Here is a 19,826-nt window from a genome sequence, read left to right as displayed (position 1 = left end):
GTTAAGTGCTATTGATGAGACAGTGGAGAAATGCACATGCAAAGCTCACAATTAAGAACAGGAGAAAAACTAATTCTAAGGGATATATCTTCCCTTCCCTGTTTTTCCACATGGAAATCCTGGCTATTCACCAGAACATCATTAATCATGCTGAATTGTTGTGTTATGCCTACATGTGTAAAGCATAAACTCCTGATGAGTTCTACTGCAATTTAGCATTAATTAATGTCCACTTAGTATAAAATGTGACATCATATTTTAGGTCAGCTCTTCATTGTTATTGTAAACTGCAAACACAGTGTGCAGAAAAAACCTGGAGGATATGATTTTCCTGCAGTATCTCTTTGACAGGCTTACATGAAATATAATGCTAATATATTGCTGGACATCAGATTTTTTTCCGCTGTCTGTAGTGTGCAGTAATGTGTACTTTGGGTACTGTGCAGCACACACAGCTCTGTCTTGTAGGGCACCAACTTCAACAGAAGAGTAAACTTTGTGAGAAACTGCTACCTGCAATTCAATAAAGTATATTTAAAATGTCTCCGTTGCACAAATATCAGCTGATGTACCTCTTATGAGTATAAATGGCATAGATTAGTGTCAGGCATTTTCAACAGTGAAGAAATTACAGAAGCCTACATGGCTCATTAAGTTCTTGTTGCATGTTAAAGAGAGCCAGGCCTTATTAATAAGAGAAAAAGGGGGCAAAAAGCAAGTATAATGGGAAAAGTATAAAACAGCTTTTTTAAAAAAGAAAGCTTTCTGGTTTGGAGAAAAACAAAAGCATCAATTAACCTCTTACAGTCTCTGAAAACTTTCTAAACTCAGCTTTGTTTCTACAGGATATGTAGAAATTACATATCCTGTAATTTTTACTTTGTCCCATTTTTTTATACAATTTTTTTTTTGTCTGGATTACAGACAAAGACTTTAAGCAGAGAAAACCTGCTCGCAATCATACTGCACCACCAAGAAGGATTTTTGATGATTAAATGTTTTATACTGTTTCTGTGGGTCAGTGTTTACATCCTGCTTCAGGAAAGCATCACTGTTTAAGTTAGGATGTACACCTACATTTGAGTTGAAGCTCTTGCTTATATCGTGCTGAAGTGAACATAATTTGAGCATTTGTCCCCAGTTTAGCACCTGGTGTAAGCACATGTTGAGGTGAAGACAGGATTTAAAATATTTAAATAATAAATTTAAAATTTTTTGAGAGCTTACTGTAATTGGGGCCTCAATCACACAGGTCCTGAACCAGCAGAGACTGACACATCAGCTCTTTGCACACAGACAGTCTTATCAGCCCCTTCTCGTGGGCTGCATGCGAGGGAATTACACGTGTGTACAGAAACACAGCTCTGGGAGTGGAGGCTGCGGCACTTGCTGCTTCCTTGTGCTGGTGGGCAAGGAGCACTCTTGCTCCCATTTATACTCTCTTTGCCTGGGGTTTGCTTGGCAACCCAAGATAGTATTGCTGCTGCTGTTGCTTAGGAGGGAATGAAGGGACCATGGAATCACAGAACGATTTGGGTTGGAAGGGTCCTTAAATATCATCTGGTTCCAATCCCCCTGCCATGAAGAAGGACACTTTCCACTAGACCAGGTTGCTGAGAGCCCTATTCAGCCTGGCCTGGGACTGACCCACAGCTTCTGTGGGCAACACATTTCAGTGTCTTACCACCCTCACAGTAAAGCATTTCTTCCTAGTGTCCTACGCCCTTTCAGCTTAAAGCCATTCCCCCTTGTCCTATCATAACATGCCATTGCAAAAAGTCCCTTTCCAGCCTTTCTGTATGCCCCTTTAGCTACTGGCAGACTTCTATAAGTTCTCCCTGAAACTTTCTGTTTTCCGGGCTGAACAGCCACAACTCTGTCAGCCTGTCTTCATGGAAGAGGTGGTCCAGCCTTCAGGTCATCCCAGTGGCCCTCCTCAGACTTGTTCCAGATCTGTGTTTTTCTTGTTTTGGGGACATCAGTGCTGGATGCAGAATTACAAGTGGAATTTCAGGATGTGGAAGAGCTCCTCACAGAAATGCCAGTTAAAAGCCTGCTCTCCTGGGGGCAGCAAAGGAGACCTTGCCTCCTCTTTGATGCAACAAAATTCAGTCTTACTCTTGGATGCTGAGACCCAAAACCTGTCATACACCTTACATGCTCAGCAGCTGACATTGCACAAGCAATATGGCAGAGTCTGGTCACCTGCTGGTGTTGCATGAGCAGAGTGGTCTGCTATGTCTCTAGGTTTGCATTTCTAGGTTTGACTTTTTTTCCAAGCCTGCTTGCAATTTATTGTCATGGCTGTGATAACACACACTTTCTTGTTAGACTTGTCCTAAAGAGGGAGTATGTGGCAGCCACCATTCTGGCAGAAAACAGATAAATATAAATGAGTTTGAAAATTATAGATCTAGGCAAATAAAGCTAAATATGCAATTTTTCTAGACTTTTTTTCCTCTGGGTGTCATGTGCCTCACAATGCAAGCATAGAATAGGAACATATTGTACCCTCAGCCAAAGAGGTCCAGCTTTTCAGGCATTGCATTAGTGGGGTGGAATTGCTTTCAATTTGAAGCTTAATTCAGAGCTAAGTTAGTGAGCTACTCCCAACGCCAAGCACCACACATCAGCATATTGAGTTTTTTACAATTTTTCCCTTCATGACTAGCATTTTACTTGAGTCTGAGACATTAATCAATAAAAGCAATACCCTGTAAACAGAGTAAAATGAAAAATCAAGTGCTGCATTTTAATAATATAAATAGAAGACTGTGTGGCATGAGGGGCCAAGGCATAGCCTGCAATCTGAATACCATCAAAGGTAAAAAAATTGAAGGCAAAGGAAATTTTCAAGGCTGATTGCACACAGATGAAAAAAAAAGTAAAGAAAGATAAAATATTGAACACTGGTTAGTATGGGGGATGTGACTGAAATATTTTATTCTGCAGTTTTTAAAAAATTTTGTCCTTGCTGATGTTGATTTTAAGGGCAGAGAAGAGAGGGGAGGGAGAACCCAACCCTTGGATTCAATAAATTAATAAAACAACATAGAAAAATATTTCAAATATTGTTGTTAAAGCAGGGTCAAGTTTTTAATAACATCTCTATTTCACACTTTTTGTTCTTTAAAGAACGCTTGTAATGGTTACTTTGAAAAAAATAAATTGGAATTTATCTCATTGTATGTGGTGCAAAATACCATGCTGGAAGCCTGAAAATAATAGTCAGCTGCTGTTCAGTGCTCTTCATCTACAGAGCTCAAGTGCTCTGGGAAGCTGGTGAGTATTGGCTTTCAGACAGAAAGTGCTGAGGCCATGCCCTGGTGCCAGCGAGGTCGGGAAGGAAGCCAGTGTGAAAGTCGACACCACCTGCCAACTCATTTTGTGCCACATCCAACAGGTCACACTGCCACCAGGCAAAGCCATTCAATGTATTTCCCAACCGAGACCCCAAAAACCAGTGGCAGACCATCAGCATAGCATGGCCAGGCAGTTCAGCCACTGGGAGCAGATCTGGGGGGTCACTGAGGGAAGCTGGGCTGTTCTTCCAGCCATCTCGTAGCTCCACCACTGACTGAGCTCCCACCAAGCCAGGATCTGCCCCATGGTGTCTTACCCCATCGGGGTGGAATCCTGAACTTTTAAAACCATGATGCCACATGGCAGCAGGATTGCATTGCCCGTGGCTAAGCCATACCTCTTCACCAGGAACCTATATTTAATTTTTCCTCCCTGTGCCTGCTAACTTCATGCACTGCATTTCCTACTAAGCAGAAGTTAATATTCAGCTTGTTGTTTATGTTCTTATTTTTGCCCTGTTGCTTTTCCGCCTCCCTCTTCCCACCCTTCATATTCTTAGTGGTGCTACCACAACGTGGGAAACAGCTTTTATTCATGAACTGCGTTATTTATTAACTTCTTTCAGAACTGCAGCAGTTAGTGGGGTGAGCTTTCAACATTTGTCTCCTGTAAGCCCCACACACAGACTTGCCAGTTGGTTATGCTTTTTTCTTTGCAGGAAAAGACTGGGGTTTGATTTGAGAGGAGATTTAGAATTAAAAAAGTAAGGAGAGAAAATTACGAGCTACATACAGCTCCTGGGAGTCCCTTCTATAAAGGAAATGGTCAGTGAGCCTCAATTTCCTTCTGCTGCAGCCTTGCTTCCAATGTTGATTGAAGGTAGTTGCTACCTACCTTGCTTCTCCTCTCCTCACATGGATTCTGGGATCCTAATGCTTTCTGTGACATGTTTAAAGGTGGTTTTTTTTTCCATATGAAATAATCTAGGTGGGTTTTAACTGTTTCTCATCTGTACACCCCTAAAAATTTCTAGCAAAGGTGTCCTTCAGTGAACCCTTTAAGAGCAACAAGTCGCCCCCAAAAAGTCTGAAGAAGGTGATGTTAAAATCCTCCAGGCTAGGGAGGTAACAATGAAATAGGCTGATTTCTCAAAAGTCTGTGGATAACTCTACTGTTTTCTAAACAGAAAAGCATGGCTGCTTGTGGATTCCTCTCTTGGAAACACAAGGAAGCAAGCAGGGGTCTTGGTGTGACTTGCTGATGGACTTCCTTCCTCCTCCTCATCTTCCTCCAAGAAGAAGTTCTTCAGCAGATGGGCTGCTCATTACTTAAGCATGATCAAAATGTTTGCTACTACAAAAAAATAGCAATAAAAGGACATTGTAGGGAATACCAAAATTGACACATTGCTAGTTTGATCCAACAATACGGGTGTAAGGCTGCAGCTGCAATGTTCAGACTGTGGGACTGAGGTAAAAGATAATAGAGCAGATGTGTTTCCCTGCACAGCATGGAATAAAAAGAAACATCTGGCCTTTGGCCCCTAAAGGATATTTCTCAGGGAGAAGAGTAAATTAAGGGTGCATTGAAGATGTAGGGACTCAGCTAAAGGGAGCTGCTGCCTTAGTAATCATCTCTAACCCAGGTTCCAGTTTCTGATGCATAATGCCATTTAAAATATAGGGCAAAAATAACGGCAGGCGAGATAAATGCAACCAAGTAGAGAGATCAATGTATCCACAAAGTATATGTTGCTATCTTGTTCAAACAAATAAGTAAACAAACAAAAGAAATATTTTTAAACACTAAACATACGCCAGTTATATTGCTGCAGGATAAAACATGGGCTTTAAAAAAATCTATTGAGTCATAAATCTCTGTATTTCCCTTTGTGTTTGATCTCATATTTTACTCGGAGTTTCTAAAATGATAACAAGGCATGCATTAAAAATATTTCTCTTATTGTTACATTTCAAGCACGTTTACTGTTAGCTGCTTAGCTTCATTATGTATCATAGTCTGAATCTACAAATCAAGTATAATTAGACTTGGAGAACTGATTGGATTTCTAATTAAGCTACATTGGAAACAACAATGCACAATCAGTAAATATTCTGACTAGGTACATTTTAAAGAGCAACTCTTGGGCTTTTTGCTGATGACTAGACACCAGTGTCATTAAATTTGTTGGTGGCAAGCAAATTTTAAAGCTAAAATAGAGGCAATTAGTAAAGATCTTGAAATATTTAATCACGTTTGTCCAATTAGTGTGCAATTAGGCAATGGTGTGGCGTGGGACAAACATTCTGCTTCACTGTTTGGTAGAGAAGGATCCCTTTGAAATTTTGCTATTTAGTTTATTGATATATAAAAAGGAAGTTATGGTTGTAATTTCCAATTTAAAAAAATACTGTGCAGATGGTCTGACTATATATTTAACAATGTTAAACAAAACTAAACAAGGGAAGCATGTTACCTGAAATTACACAGCTGTGATCAGTGAATAAGCTCCAGATCACATTAGATTACAGCTGTGGGCATCTTGATCACACAAAGCGCCAGGTAGCCATGCTGGTAAAATCAAAGCTAAGTAAGCTGGTGTGTCACATCTCAAGATGATGTGATTATTTTGACCTTGACTGAAAACATTTTTCTTCTTTGCGCTTTGCCTGGCTGTTTTGCATTCCTTCCATGGAGCTTTATGTTGGCAAGTTTGTTGTGGAAAGTCAAGTGGTAGCTTATCATGAATAAGCCACTTAAGTGTTATCTTGACTTGCCTTCATCTTGGGGATTTGACTCCCTTTTTGGCAAATTTTAGACTCTCTTGTAAAAGCAATTGCTACCTTTATTAGATGATTTGCAAAACTTCAGCATAATGTTTGGGAAGGCATGTGGAATGCTGCTGTCATGCATTTCAACCCTGCACCAGCATCATCATCATATTGGTGTTTTATCAATGGGTCTGCTCTGTTTGGCCACGTGCACATAGTCAGGGAAACAGTGCCAGGGAACGTCCCCAGGTGCTGGAGCTCAATTTTCCGGATTGTTAAATTGTTCCAGCAGTCCTTGGCATGGTGTTGACTTGGGTCGAGTATGACTCTCCCCAGCCATCCCTGGACACAGCTCACAGTTTAACACTTGCCAGGGACCCTTCCCAACAGGCATTTTGGGAGGGAAGGGGGATTAGGAGATTGGATGTGGGCCATCTTGTACCAGCTGTCCTCCTCATCAAACTGCATCTAAACTTCTACTGTCACTAGTCCTTGTGGTTTCTGAAAGAGGGAATTGGAGGGAAGGTGTATAACAGAACTATGGTGACACAGACACCAGCTTGGTCCCCTGGCTTCCTTTCCACTTGTTTCCAACTCATATTTAATATGGACTGAGAAACAAGAAGAGACTCCTTCTTCCCCAAGTGGTCATAAAAGAAAGAGAATTGGTTTTGCTGTTGTTTAGATTTGACTTCCAGATCACTTTTTTTCAAGGGAAATAGGGGATTGAACTTTAAAATGTTTTTCTATGTATTTCTCATAAATGCTGTAACTTCTGAAATGCTGTTAAGCCATTGTGGATTCAAGCATTGTCACTTTTACCTTCATGTCTGCGAAATTTTTCTTCGATTTTAGTGTTAAAAAATTGCTGAAATAAAGCAAGTAATACTTTCCAGCATTGCTATGCTTTTTTTTCCCCACCTCTTTGATAGATACAAACCTAGAAATTCAAAATAGAGTTTTGCCTTGCAATTAGGTTGATGCTTGCAGGAATTTTATGAGCACAGTTGTGTTCTTTTCTTGAGCAACATTAAGTCAAAACAAAATATTTTTGAACTGAAAAAAAGAAATTGTGCTAAAAGAATATTGTATGGGGGAGAAATCAAACAGGTAAAAAAGTGGATAATAGATAATTACGCAGACATTCATCTATTCCCAAATTGTAGGCTGGAAAAAATTCACCTGGATTGAAGGCTAAATTTTAAAATTTTCAGGTTTGCTACTTCCCACATCTTATGAGTGCCTCAGGTTTTCCTGGGTGCCTTGTCTCAGGCAGAGAAGAGACCAACACTCTCCTGGGGGGACAGGATTCCATCAGCCCTCTCATGCCACACGAGTTTTGCTTTAAACCCTCTGTAACCTGACTGCAGAGGAGAGATTTTGAACCCTCTTTTGAAGTGAACCTTGTGATACATAAACCACACAAGCTTTAAATTGTGATAATATTATGAATATGAATAATTGATGATGATAATAATTTTTGTTGGTGTTTTCTACATACGTACATGATGTTCTTAATAATATTTTCTGGTTTCACTTAATTTATAGATATTCCCTAATTCACAGAAGAGTCAAGTTTCTATGGATGTAAAAAAAAAGAGCTGCAGGTCATAAATATGTTGGCAAATTCGCTGCCAAATCCTATGTAGAAAAAAGATGTGAAAGCAGTATCTCATGGTCTCTGCCTCACCATATTTTTGTTCCAGTAAGAGATTAGGAAACCAAATCAATAGGACTGAATAGCCAGCTGCAGATGCAGTACAAGGGAAGATGTACCTCTCACAGTTAATGTCTTGTGAAAATCGCACAAGTCCCATAGGGGTTAATCAAACATTTAGGGCTGTGGCTTACAATGTTCTTCAGCCTCTGGTAGAAAACTGTACCTTTTCACAGCTTTTGAACATCTAAGAAAAAAAGAGAGAAACTGAAGCTGTAGTTGTAGAAACTCAGTAAGCCTAGCTTTAAGCTGTAATTCAGTGTGAGTGCTTGTGTGTTTACATTCAGGATTGTGTGCTCAACCTTCTCGAACTGTGAACTCTACTCTCAGGCATATACATGAATATATATAAAACAGAACTACATATATATATGCGTGTGTCTATATATATATATATATATATATATATATGTATGTGTGTACACATATACATGAGTATCCATGTATGTATATACATAGACTGTGTATGTATAGGAATCAAGAACTTCAAAAAGGAAAATAGTGTTTGGGAAATTCAGAAAAGGAAACCCTTGTTTATTTGATAATGGAAACAAAACCATCACTTCAATAGCAATTCATACACCGCAGTCAAAAGCAAGCTCTGGGTGGATGTGCAGACCCGCAGGTTCTCTGTAGTTGCTGGATTCCTCCCAGTGTTGTCTTTATCAAAGAGGTAAATGCAGATTCAAAAAAATTGCTTTGAAGTGCAAGACATCACAGAACAGCAGCTCCATTCATTGCAGAGAGAGTCCATTATTTAAGTCTCTCAGGCAACTGCACAGATTCCCCACAAAGGGAAAAATAACAGGACTGTGGAAATAAACCCGCAAACAATGTGTACTCTGCCTGTTCCTGGAGTCTTTCCCTCCATTTTTCATGTCTTGATTCTGTGAAATGATATTAGGCTTGGGCTCATGCACTAACAGTTCTGATGGGCAGTCACTCCTGACCAAAGCAATACCTGTATTCCTGCCAGGCTCTCCTGTTCCCAGCTGCGAGGGTGAAGGGAGGCATTGCGGAGAGGCACTGAAGCCTTGTCACCAGCCTCCTGTCCTCAAGTCTTCCCGTTGGCCCACCTTAGCCTTTGCTCCAGCACTTGCAGCAGATTTCAGGGCCTTCTGCAACCCAAAGGGACAGGGCAGATCTGGCTCAATGCTACTGGGGAACTGCAGGATGAGGTGGGCTCATCCCCAGGGCAGCATCCTCTATAGAGATGTCCATGCACAGAGATAGGAAAGGCAGGTGGGAGCTGGGGCAGAAGGAAAGGGGAAATCAAGCCCTGTCACCTTACGATGGCAGGACTGCCATGAGACCAGCCAGGTGACACATCATCCAGGCACTCTCCAGTGACAGCAGGGGGAACACAGTTTTCCCATCTCCCCTCTGTACTGTCATAAACCATGCCAATGTGTAGAAAGGGTCTGTGAAATTAATTATACTGTGAGTGCTTGGTAACCAAATGAATTGTAAATTGTACATTATTAAAACAGCATCAGAGCACCGACTGATCTATTATTCTTTAGGGAAATGTATGAAGATAAGAGCTTTATATGCTTTAGGGTTTTTTCCAGCCACCACACAGCCAGCTTTGTAAGAAAAAATGTGGCAATATTTTGTTACTGCCTGAGTTGCAACTGACACAATACTGTATTGTTTATTTTTATTACTTTGTCTCGTATTTAATGTAGATGAGGTAGTATACAGTGCAAGTGACACATACATGCCCAGTCTCCTTCTGTTTATCCTTTTTCAGATTGCATTTGGGATTAATCACCCTCACATTTGTGTAAAAAAAACCAAAACTGCAGGTACAGAAAAGTGAGATAAATATTAAGAAGTATTTTGCACAAATCATGTAACTGACAGAATGCACAACTATTGTTAGCCAGTCCTTTTCCCTGCATGTTTCTCCTTGCTGCCTACCTGTCTTTTAGCTTCTGAGAACTGTAAGAGGGCTGGGGACCCAGAAAAAAACCTTTTAAACAACAATAGTAAAGAAAAAGATCATTTTCCTCCTTTTTTTCCACAATGCATGCCCTGCTTCAACTTCCTGTCATGCAGTATCTGATACCCAGGAAACCTGGTTCTCAGGTGTGCACTGGCATCTTCTGGATTAATACAGACCAAAACCTGCATGTCCTCCCGCCTATGGATGCTAGCTTGCTGTAGGACTACTTTCTAGGCAATCCCCCCTACACACGACCTAATGGTGCTTTTCACCCCTTGCCTCCAGCAGAAAGGTACAGCTTTCTGCAAGCAGGGGTGTCCATGGGAGAAGAGGAGAGCTTGTTTTTAATTTATTTTAATGCCCCTATTGAAGAAATGGAGGCAGAAGCTACTCCAGAATAGCTTTTCCCACAAGGTCTCCTTTATAGTCCCTCCTTGAAGGAAGATGCATGAAGAGAATGCCCTATCAATGCTTGTCAGAGAAGAGGAGAAACAGCTGGAGAAACATCCTCGTCCCTCCAGCTGGAGACACATCTCCTGACGAAGATGTTCAAAGCAGTGACATGTTGGTTTCTCTAAGCAACTCATCCGTGGTCCCATACCAGTGGGAAAGCTTTGGGGGTTGTCACACACTCAGGGTGACCCCAAGTGTTTCTCTTTTGGTGCAGATAACCAGTGGCAGCCAGTCACAACCTCCCTCCTTCAGAGAAGACCTATGAGAAAAAAAGTTTTCCTTTGACTGCAAGATCTAGATGCGCATTCAGCCAAACTCACAACTCAAACAGCTGAAGAAATAATTTAAATTTGAGTGAAGACTCATTTAAAATAGTCCAAAGAATTTCAGGACTTGGCCTCCTCTCTATTCAGGCACAGGAGACTATGACATTTTCCTGGCTAAGGTATTTCTATAACGGAATAAGGCATCTTTGCTTGTTTTCCATTTTTTTTTTTCAGAAGAGAGAGAATTTATATTTTACAGAATTTGCATTCTTCGGAACAACTTTCTTAACCCTGTTTACCAGTTTTACGAGTCTAAAATGCGGTGCTGCCTTTCTCGACACTCATCAGCCCCTCAGAAGTCACTACCATCTTTCAGGAATATGCTCCCTCCCGCTCCCCGGGCAGCCTCTGCCAGGAGGTGCACTGCGTCCTCAAATTCAAGAGAGGGCAGCATTTTCCTTAGGCTGATCCAAAGGAAGGGGACGACTCCCAAGTGTGTAAAAGAATGTCAGCAAGTGAAAACCGTCAGTCACAAAATACACGAACAATCTGAAAAATTACATTTAATGGAAGACATGCAATATTCTTAGGAGCACATATCTATATACATACATATATATATGTAACCAAACCCCAAACAAGCTCTTAATTGATTAACGATGTTAATGAATATATCCCATCTCTGTTCAAGGAATTCCCTGCACAGGCTGTTGTGCAGCTGTAATGCCATCTCTGCAGCACACCACAATGACTTTGCCACCAACTTTTGTGCTGCAATAGCCAAATAAAAACAGACTGATGAACCCCAGATAAATACCATACATGAATGAAGTGCTAAATTGTGCCTGAAGTAATTAAAGAATCCACTGCCCTCTCACTAAAGTCCCTACTCAAGGAAATTCTTCAAACTATGCCTAAAATGCTACCAGGCTGTTATTTTTTATTACCTCAGTATTTGCTTAAAAACTGGCAAAACTAATCCAAAGCAAAGACTCAGGCTTTTGTGACATAACCTCTAAATATGAGTCTTCTAGCATGCAATAATCATGCCTGCAAAGAAAAATCAAAATGCTTGTTTTAACCCAGAAACCCGGAGCCTTGTGATCAAGAGTATGCTCCTTTCAGCTGACTGTGACTTACCCACTGTTTGTGAAGAGTCCATCCAATGTTTGCTCTGCTGGAACAGCAGTACAGCATTGATTTCTACAAGGAAATTCCAAGGATCAAGGTATATTTAAAGTACACGCTGGGTTGTAAAAGAACTAGAGGGCACCCAAGCGTAATACAACACTTTTTAGTTTACCCCCTACTCAACTTTTGGTGCAATTTTACCCTCCTGAAGTAACTGTACTGTCAGCACTGTCTCTGGCACATTCAGCCAGGTTGCCTGAATTACTTGAAGAGCTCAGGACAAGGCAAATACACATTTTCATTCTCTGTTTGCATCTAACAAATAACAGATGTTGCAATATTGAAGAAACACACCTGATGTGACTAACAAGTGATTTCTAAAATATTTGCCCTAAGATGACAGCCACCTTGCTATTAAGCATTTACTTAATGAAATGTATACATAGGGAAATGTTGTAGCAATTCTCCTTAAGACAGAGCAAGCTGCTTGAAGTAAAGGTTTTTTGAGTGACCTTGGGCTAAATCTGCGTTACCAAAAGAATGCAGACCCAAGCTTGAGAATACTTTCTTCCTACCAGCCTTCAATACCCACTAAAGAATCCCTGAAGGAGCCTGTCGAACCCAGGACTTGGTGTCGCTGCCCTCACAGCCACTGGCCCTGCATTGCCTCAGGCGGCAGCCCCTGCCATGTCACTGTCCCCGCGGTCCCTGGGATGTGCCAGCTGAACCCTCTTGCATCCACTGGAGGGAATCTGGCACGGCACCTTCCAGCAAACCTGCCAGGAAGCAGGGTCAGCCCTTTGCAAATAAACCCTGCCTCATCTGAGTAACACAAACGGATGCTTGGAAGATTAATTCATGCGCTGTAATAATACAACTACTGTTTGCACAAACCAGTGGCATGCAATAGTTTCTTACTAAAATGCTCAGGATACACATTAAGATATCTCTAAACAAAATACGGCTTAAGGAGAGGAGAGAGTGAATAATTTCCTTGCTTAAGATTTGCCACTCTTTCATCAGATTTGATATAAAGCTACGAGCAGCACCATAAATGGACCGAGTTGTCTAATCATCTAGAACACCCTCACGTAATTTATATTGTCTCTTAATTTCTCTTTTGTAACCTCCATGGCTGTCTCCAGTGAATCATAGTATATAGCTCTACTTGGAGAGCATATCAGGGTATGATTTTTCCCTTTGTTTCCCACTTTCCCACAATGGAAGCATGCAAATTTCAGCAAGGTATGTACCTACTGCACTAATCCTTTCTAATGTGATTCCAGTCATCTCCTTAAAAGCAGAATCTAAAAGATTATTTTTACTCTTTCCATTCTCTATTGTGGCACACAGTTTTCTTGCTGAAAGGATATTCATCTAACTCTATACACACAGAGATGGATATACATTCGAATCACAGATACATATCAATTTAACACACATCACAGACTGGAAATACGTTATTAAAATTAACTGCATTACGGAGAATAGATGTATAGACAAAACTGCTGAGGTACTCATCTCTCCCAATTCCATGGTGCTTTAACACTTGCCGCAAACCTGCCATCCCTTTGTAATGCAGTCCCGAGATGCTAAGTCTGCTTTCTCTCTTCCACCGGCGTAAATCAGAAGCAAAGTTGTCTGTGCAGGAGCAGAGTCTGGGGGATAATTGTGGTGTGGTGGGTTTTCTATCTGTAGCTGTGTGCACGGTGGGCCTGCTCACCAAATTTTTAGCTTGTGTATTTTTTTGGGCTCTTTTCCAGCAGGGAGTTAGGAAGCGAGAAACAAAACTAGTTTAAAGCACCAGGTAAATCAGACCAGCTTATTGTGAAACCCATCACCACACATGATTGTTATGATAATACACGCGGGTGAGCTCTGGTTATTACATGCACAGCCCTGTACTAACTGCTCCCTACAGCTCACCTGTTCTCTCACTTTAGCAACACCCCACACACCTGTTCAAATAATATTACTATTACCTTGTGTTGACACCACATCCACCCTTTCCTTTCATATAATAAGAGCTCCTGGTGAACTGTAAATGGAAAGCTTGTGGTAGCAGAAGCCGATTGTTTACCTGTCTCCAGTTTGTTGCCACAGATATTTGGTCAGGAGAAGGGAACAAAGATCAGTTTGACATCCTTGTTAAGCAGGATTTGCCCCCCACCTTACCCACAAAAGGTTATGAGTTGCTATTCAAGCCTGAGCTCCACAGGTGTGCCATCACACCTGTCTGAAAGAAAACAAAATACAGTTTGTTTCAATATGGCTATTGCCCCAGGAAAATAAAGAAGACTTTGCCCTGCAACATAGACACAAGCATTTGTTTTAATATTTCAATGAATCCAAGCAAACACTGACAGACAGCTCTGTTTATATTTAGCATAAAAGCCAAATACAAGGCAAGCCTCCCCAGCAATTGATGGCAGTGAGCATCTGACCCTGCCCTGCCCACCAAACGAACTCATTGGCAAACTCATGGCAAAACTCAACTCAAAACCCATCTGGCAATGGAAAAGAGAATTTCAAAACTCAAGGTATTTCAAAGCCAGGTCGCATGGGGCTTTGAGCAACCTGGTCTAACATCCCTGCCCGTGGCAGAGGGGTTGGAACTAGGTGATCTTTAAGGTCCCTTCCAACTCAAAGTGTTCTATAATTCTGTTATTAACAGAAGACTGAGTCCAAGGCCAAGCCAGGGACAGGTTTGGCCTCACAATTAATTTCCTTCACCGTTTAGCCCTGATGGAGCTACTGCTGCTATTGAGTCGCATGTAACTCTTTGCGTAGAGAGCCGTCATGCTTTTAGAAAGGGCAAAAGTTAAAAGCTGTGGGTCCTGGTCCTGCTGTACTTGCTTGAAATCTATGCCCAGCTCCTTACACCAATGACAACAGTGTAGGTCTAGGGTAAATTGGCAAAAAATGGCAAAATCTACCTCCTAATTGAGGCCTGAAAGAGGCATAATGGGATTTTGTCCATGCAAAGCAGTGCAATACAGAGACCTAAGTGTACCCATTCATTCATGTGAATTTGCCATTTGACTTCTGCTGAAGGTGATGGAAAGACTTCAGTGGGCATTTGATCCAAGAGCTGAGTCACTGGAGTTTCCAATGTTTTAGTTAAAAACATTTTTCACCAAAAAGGGCTAATATTTTTTTTTTCCAGCTAAAGCAGTGCTCTGTTTTTACTGCTTTATATTCTTATCAGAATCCTTATCCATATCTGCTTCCATCATGGTTTAAAGAGCATTGTCCATAGTCACCTTCTTATGAATGTGCCCCTGTATTAGAATAGTAATGTAGAATAATGTAGAAATAGAAGTGTAGCACCAGCTGTTTCAGAAGGAGTGTGTATACTGGGCTGCAACTTACACAGAGAAATGTCCTTGAGGCAGGGAGCATATTTTATTTATTGCTTTATTTATTGCGTATGTCAAGTAAATGGAATCCCAAATTATGAAGATGCAAAACACAGTGTGAGTATTTATCAGCACTGAATGTTATTACGTGCTCCAAAATAACTTGGGGTTTCCCAGCTGACTGTGAGCAGCTTGCTGGTTTTGAGATCTAGCACCTTTGGAACTGAAGGGACATGCTGAATTTTAAGCACTTGGAAAGAGAATTAGTTGCTTGGACAGCACCACCTTTTATTTTTTTTGTGTGTGTGTATGCTCAATAGCAAATGATGAAGCCTCTGGGGGATATTACCACAAGTAAACTAAACACAGGAGTGGGATTGTTTAAACAAGGTGAGACAAAAGCCTTCATTCTACAAGCAAATGAATTTGATAGCAATTTTTTATGTTTTCACCTCTATTGTTGCAGATGTCTGCATTTAAATCAGAACTTTATCTTTCTTGGCCTTGGTTTTCCTCCTTCATTAGCCTGCATGGAGGTCAGAGACCCTCTTATCTCACTGGGTTCCCCTTGCAGCTTTCTATTGAGGTGGGGATGGAACTTCTGCCTGCTTCCCCACCCTCTGAGAACAGGAGAGGATTTGCCCTGGCTAATGGCTGCAAAGGCATGAAGTTATCTGCATCCATGCTCTTCCTTCCATGTGCACTGCACCTTCACACTTGCCCCTGGCTCTGGCAGTTGCCTGGCATCGAGCCCTCATACAGCTCAAAAACACCACAAGCCCCCAAAAACCCTGGTGGCACTTGAAGCCCTCAAGTGGGGCAACTCACAAGGCAGTGCTGGTATATTGGCTCATCCTTACCTGGTGAGCCTGTCCTGCACATGAACCAAGAAACTGCTTCCTTGTTAAAGCTGGAGAAGGCAATGTCCTTTTGCATAATTGCTGCCCCAGTGCTGCGATGCTCCTTCTGGGTAGGACCCACCAGTCTCTGCACAGACACATCAGAAGTCAAGGGGAAATGTTGGCCTGCAGCACTGTGACCACCTGCCCCTCTGAGGCCAGGCACTGCCACCCTCCCAAACCCAAATCCCAAATCCCTCCCCTCCCAGGGATTCACTACCTGCACTGCAGCCCACACATGTAACCTGTTTCTGGCCCTGTGTGTTTGCAGGGCTGCGGGAAAAAGCAAGAGGGAACAGAAGACAAGGTCTTAAAAAACTGATCCTAAATGGATGTATGTTTCAATCTTCTTCATTTGAAGTATTCTTTCCTGTTACCACATTTTTATGGGAATCTTTCCAACCTACTGAAAAGACTAAGCAATATTGATTTTTAAATATTCTGAACAAGGTATAGATGCTTGACTGCTACAAATATAGACACCAGCATCTCTGAGTGCAAACATAGCCTGTTGAATAAATAATGCATATTTAAAAATGTTTGAATAGGATCTTACAGGATAAACTGTAAAAGCTTCAAAGGAGCTATTGATCTATGGGATACATAATATGCATGTTAAAAATTATTGGAATATTTATTTACATGATACATGGCTCAGAAGAAGCCATTATGGTCCTTAAGCAAATTATACACGTTGTGAAAATTGTCAAAGTGCTTCTTTTACCAGAAGCAAGTGTATCCTATCAGTTGATAAACACATCATCTTTGGGGGAAAAAAAACCCAAAGCAAGCAAACCTGAGGCTAAAAGAAGGGTAAAAGAGAAAAGAGGGAAAAACAAAAGGGAAGAAAATAAAAACCAACCCTCGTACCATGTCAAAGTGTGTTCCATGCCCATCAAAGGAAGCAAAGCCCGTGTTGCCCTGCCCTGCATCCTGCACAGCACTGCCAACACACTTCATGTGGGGAGGGGATGCTCCTGTCTCTGTGTGCCAAAGTCTGGTGTGCCAGCTCTTCTCCCTACAGGCCGAGGAATTACAAACAGGGACTAACTCATTCCAGTCACTGTGGTGCCCTCTGTTTTGAATTAAGCTGCCGGAAGAGTGCTCTGCTTTCCCTGCCCGTGCCCCTCTGAGTGACATGGGAGACAGGCAACCCACTGGCATCATTTGCACCTTGGTGTGTGGAGATACACTTTTTATGGCTATGCTTACAGGTCCTCAACTGCCTCGGCCCAGCCAAGCACTGATATTGAAAATAGTCTTGCATCCCTCCTCATACCTTTAAGAGGAACAAACCAGGGGGAAACACTGCCTTGCACTTAGTGTGCCCAGGAGCCAGGTCCACAGCTCACCAGCATCTGGCTGATGGCTTCAGCAGTGTGCTTGTGCCTGGGCACAGCACTCAGAAGGGTTTGCGCTGCTCCTTCCCCAGCGCTCCATGGCTCTTCTCCGGCAGATGTTTTGCTAAGGAGGAGGGATGCCAACTTAGAAAATTCCCTCACATGTCCATGTTGGTGTGATCACACTGCAGTTTACACCATAGTCTAGTCCCTGCAAATTATTTTCTTTTTCAGGCTGTGAAGGGGAAAAAGTTTTTTGTCAGAGGCATGACCAGGACGGGGTAGCTCAGAGACTGGCTCTGGCCCATAAGATGCTGGCATCTGGCTAGCAACTGCCTGTGGCAAAACTCTGGAGTGCTGTACAGCCCCAGGTTGCTCAGTCCCCAGGCCACCTCTGATGTGCTCCAAGGGCTGGTGTGTGCATGTCTGCTTTGAACATTTAGAAAAGCAGACTCTACTGGTAGGCAGAGCTCGTGTTTTCTCTTACCCAGGAATGAGATGAATTTTCTAATGCAAAAAAGCAAGCAGTTGTATGGGGGAATATATTTAGCCAGTGTTTTCAGATCACATGTTCTGGGATTGGAGAGCAGAACGTTTTCAATGCTGTTTTGAAAGCATGCTATTCAATATTGCAAACCTTACTATTGGAGAAACCATTAAATTGTGTTGCATCTAAAACAATTACTTGAATTACTTGTACCATGGTTTCTTCTTTCCAACTGCAAAGGTTTTTACAGAAATCTGACTTCTATGGCTACAAAAGCCTTGAAAATACAAATAATAGTAAAGTGCTGCTCTGCATTTGCATAAACCTGTTTATCCTATACATGGTTTATTCATTAACTCTCAGAACAACCAGCAGGACAGCTATGGCATTCCTTATGACCACTTCGCTTGTGGCTGAAAATGTAACTGTTTAAAAGGAATGCTACATGGTTTAGAAAGTGCAAATAAATACCATTCCCATGTGAAACAGCAGGAAAAATGCTACAGGAGTTGGCATTTGGCTTTTACATGGAATGAGCCTTTCCTGTCACTTGGAAATTTCAGAGGGGAGCCTCAGCACCTGCAATGATTGGGACCTCTGTGCCACAGCTCACCAAAATGGACATGCAGCATTAGCAGCGTCCATTGCGGTGCTCTGCAGACAGCATTTGAGTGAGGGATGGAAAATACCTGGCTCCCTCATCTATTCCTCCTAGAGACCATTTTCTAGTCCTTTACTATTTCAGTGTCCCATGAAAAGAGGTTCCTTGCAGCCTCTAATTCCAATGTAGTTCCCAACCAGCTCCTCCTTAGGAATGCTTTCCTGGTAATCACCCCAGCTTTCCCCATGCTTCCGTTCTTATCCAAAACTCGCTCCACATAAGAAAGGTGATAAAACAGGAATGCATTTTGCTTGTTTCATCTCTTTGCTTCTGTAAAGATAAATACATGTTGCCACCAGTACAAGTGGAAAGGTGGAAGTTTGTTTGACAGCTGGTGACTTGCTCAAGGTCACAAAAGAGCCTCAGTAGCAGAGCTGGGAAGAGAATTTGGTATCCTAATTCCTAATCTGGCAGCCTCACCACAACTCTCATCACGCAATCAAAAAGCTCCTTTTAAGGAATGCTTTTGTGACTAAGAGAAAATTTAAGGCATTAGAAGAAAGAGTCCTTTTAATTTGCCTTTGTTCAAATATTTATGTCTTTTACTATATGGAAAACACGATTTAAACAAGATACGAGATTACAATATGATGAAAGACTCTCAAATCTTTGAAAAACAAAAAATAATTATGGCTGAATTTAAGACTGTACTGATTCCAGCCATTACTAAGCAAGCGATTAGATATTCCTTTAGAGTTTTATACATGGAATATACATGGTATATACATGGTAACAAGGAATAAATAAAGACCGGCATTTATTGTGCTCTGGTAAATTTCTTTGAGTGTTATATGCAGGCTTTCACATTTCCAAAGAATACTGCATATAACAGGAAAAAATTTCACAGCTCTTTAACAAGACTTCATTTTCTAAAGGTCCTAACTTGTTGCACTGCAACAGTTTTTCAAAAAGCAAACCCAAATCCTTAAGCCGCTAAACTCAACGGGAGGTTGCCCCGACCTGAAACAATCCGGGGTTTGGTACGTTCTTCCTTGAAGAGCAGCTCAGTAATATACCAGCTCTCCCAGGATACATCAGCTTTGATATTTAGAAACTCTACGGGATAGTTTTATATTTTAGGACAGCACCTTTTGCTTGCTTCCTCTCCTGTGTGATGGAATACTATAATTTGGCAACAGTGGATAGGAACAAATGAGTGTACTGAGCACCACTGCTACTGAAAAACTGTATACAAAATAAGCTGAGCTGTACAAGCTGAAGTAAGCAGAAGACTACAAATATTAATAGGATAAACAAAAAAAATGAATGTAAATTTAAACCAATCCTTTGGAAAAAACCGTTACTTCTCTTTCTTTTTGTAACACAACAGAAAAATTCCCGAAGTACAGTAAAAATCCTTCTGATAGCACTGTTAACTGTCACCAAAGTAGTTGGGAGACTCAGGTTTGTGGCTTAATTTTACAAGAACATGTATTTTCCTCATTAAATTACTAAAATGGGAGAATACAATGGAGGGACTCACTCCCCACC

This window comes from Lichenostomus cassidix, chromosome 2 (assembly GCF_008360975.1).
Source record: "Lichenostomus cassidix isolate B80296 chromosome 2, HeHo_3.0, whole genome shotgun sequence".
In the NCBI taxonomy this organism is placed as follows: domain Eukaryota; kingdom Metazoa; phylum Chordata; class Aves; order Passeriformes; family Meliphagidae; genus Lichenostomus; species Lichenostomus cassidix.
This window is presented reverse-complemented; position numbering follows the sequence as displayed.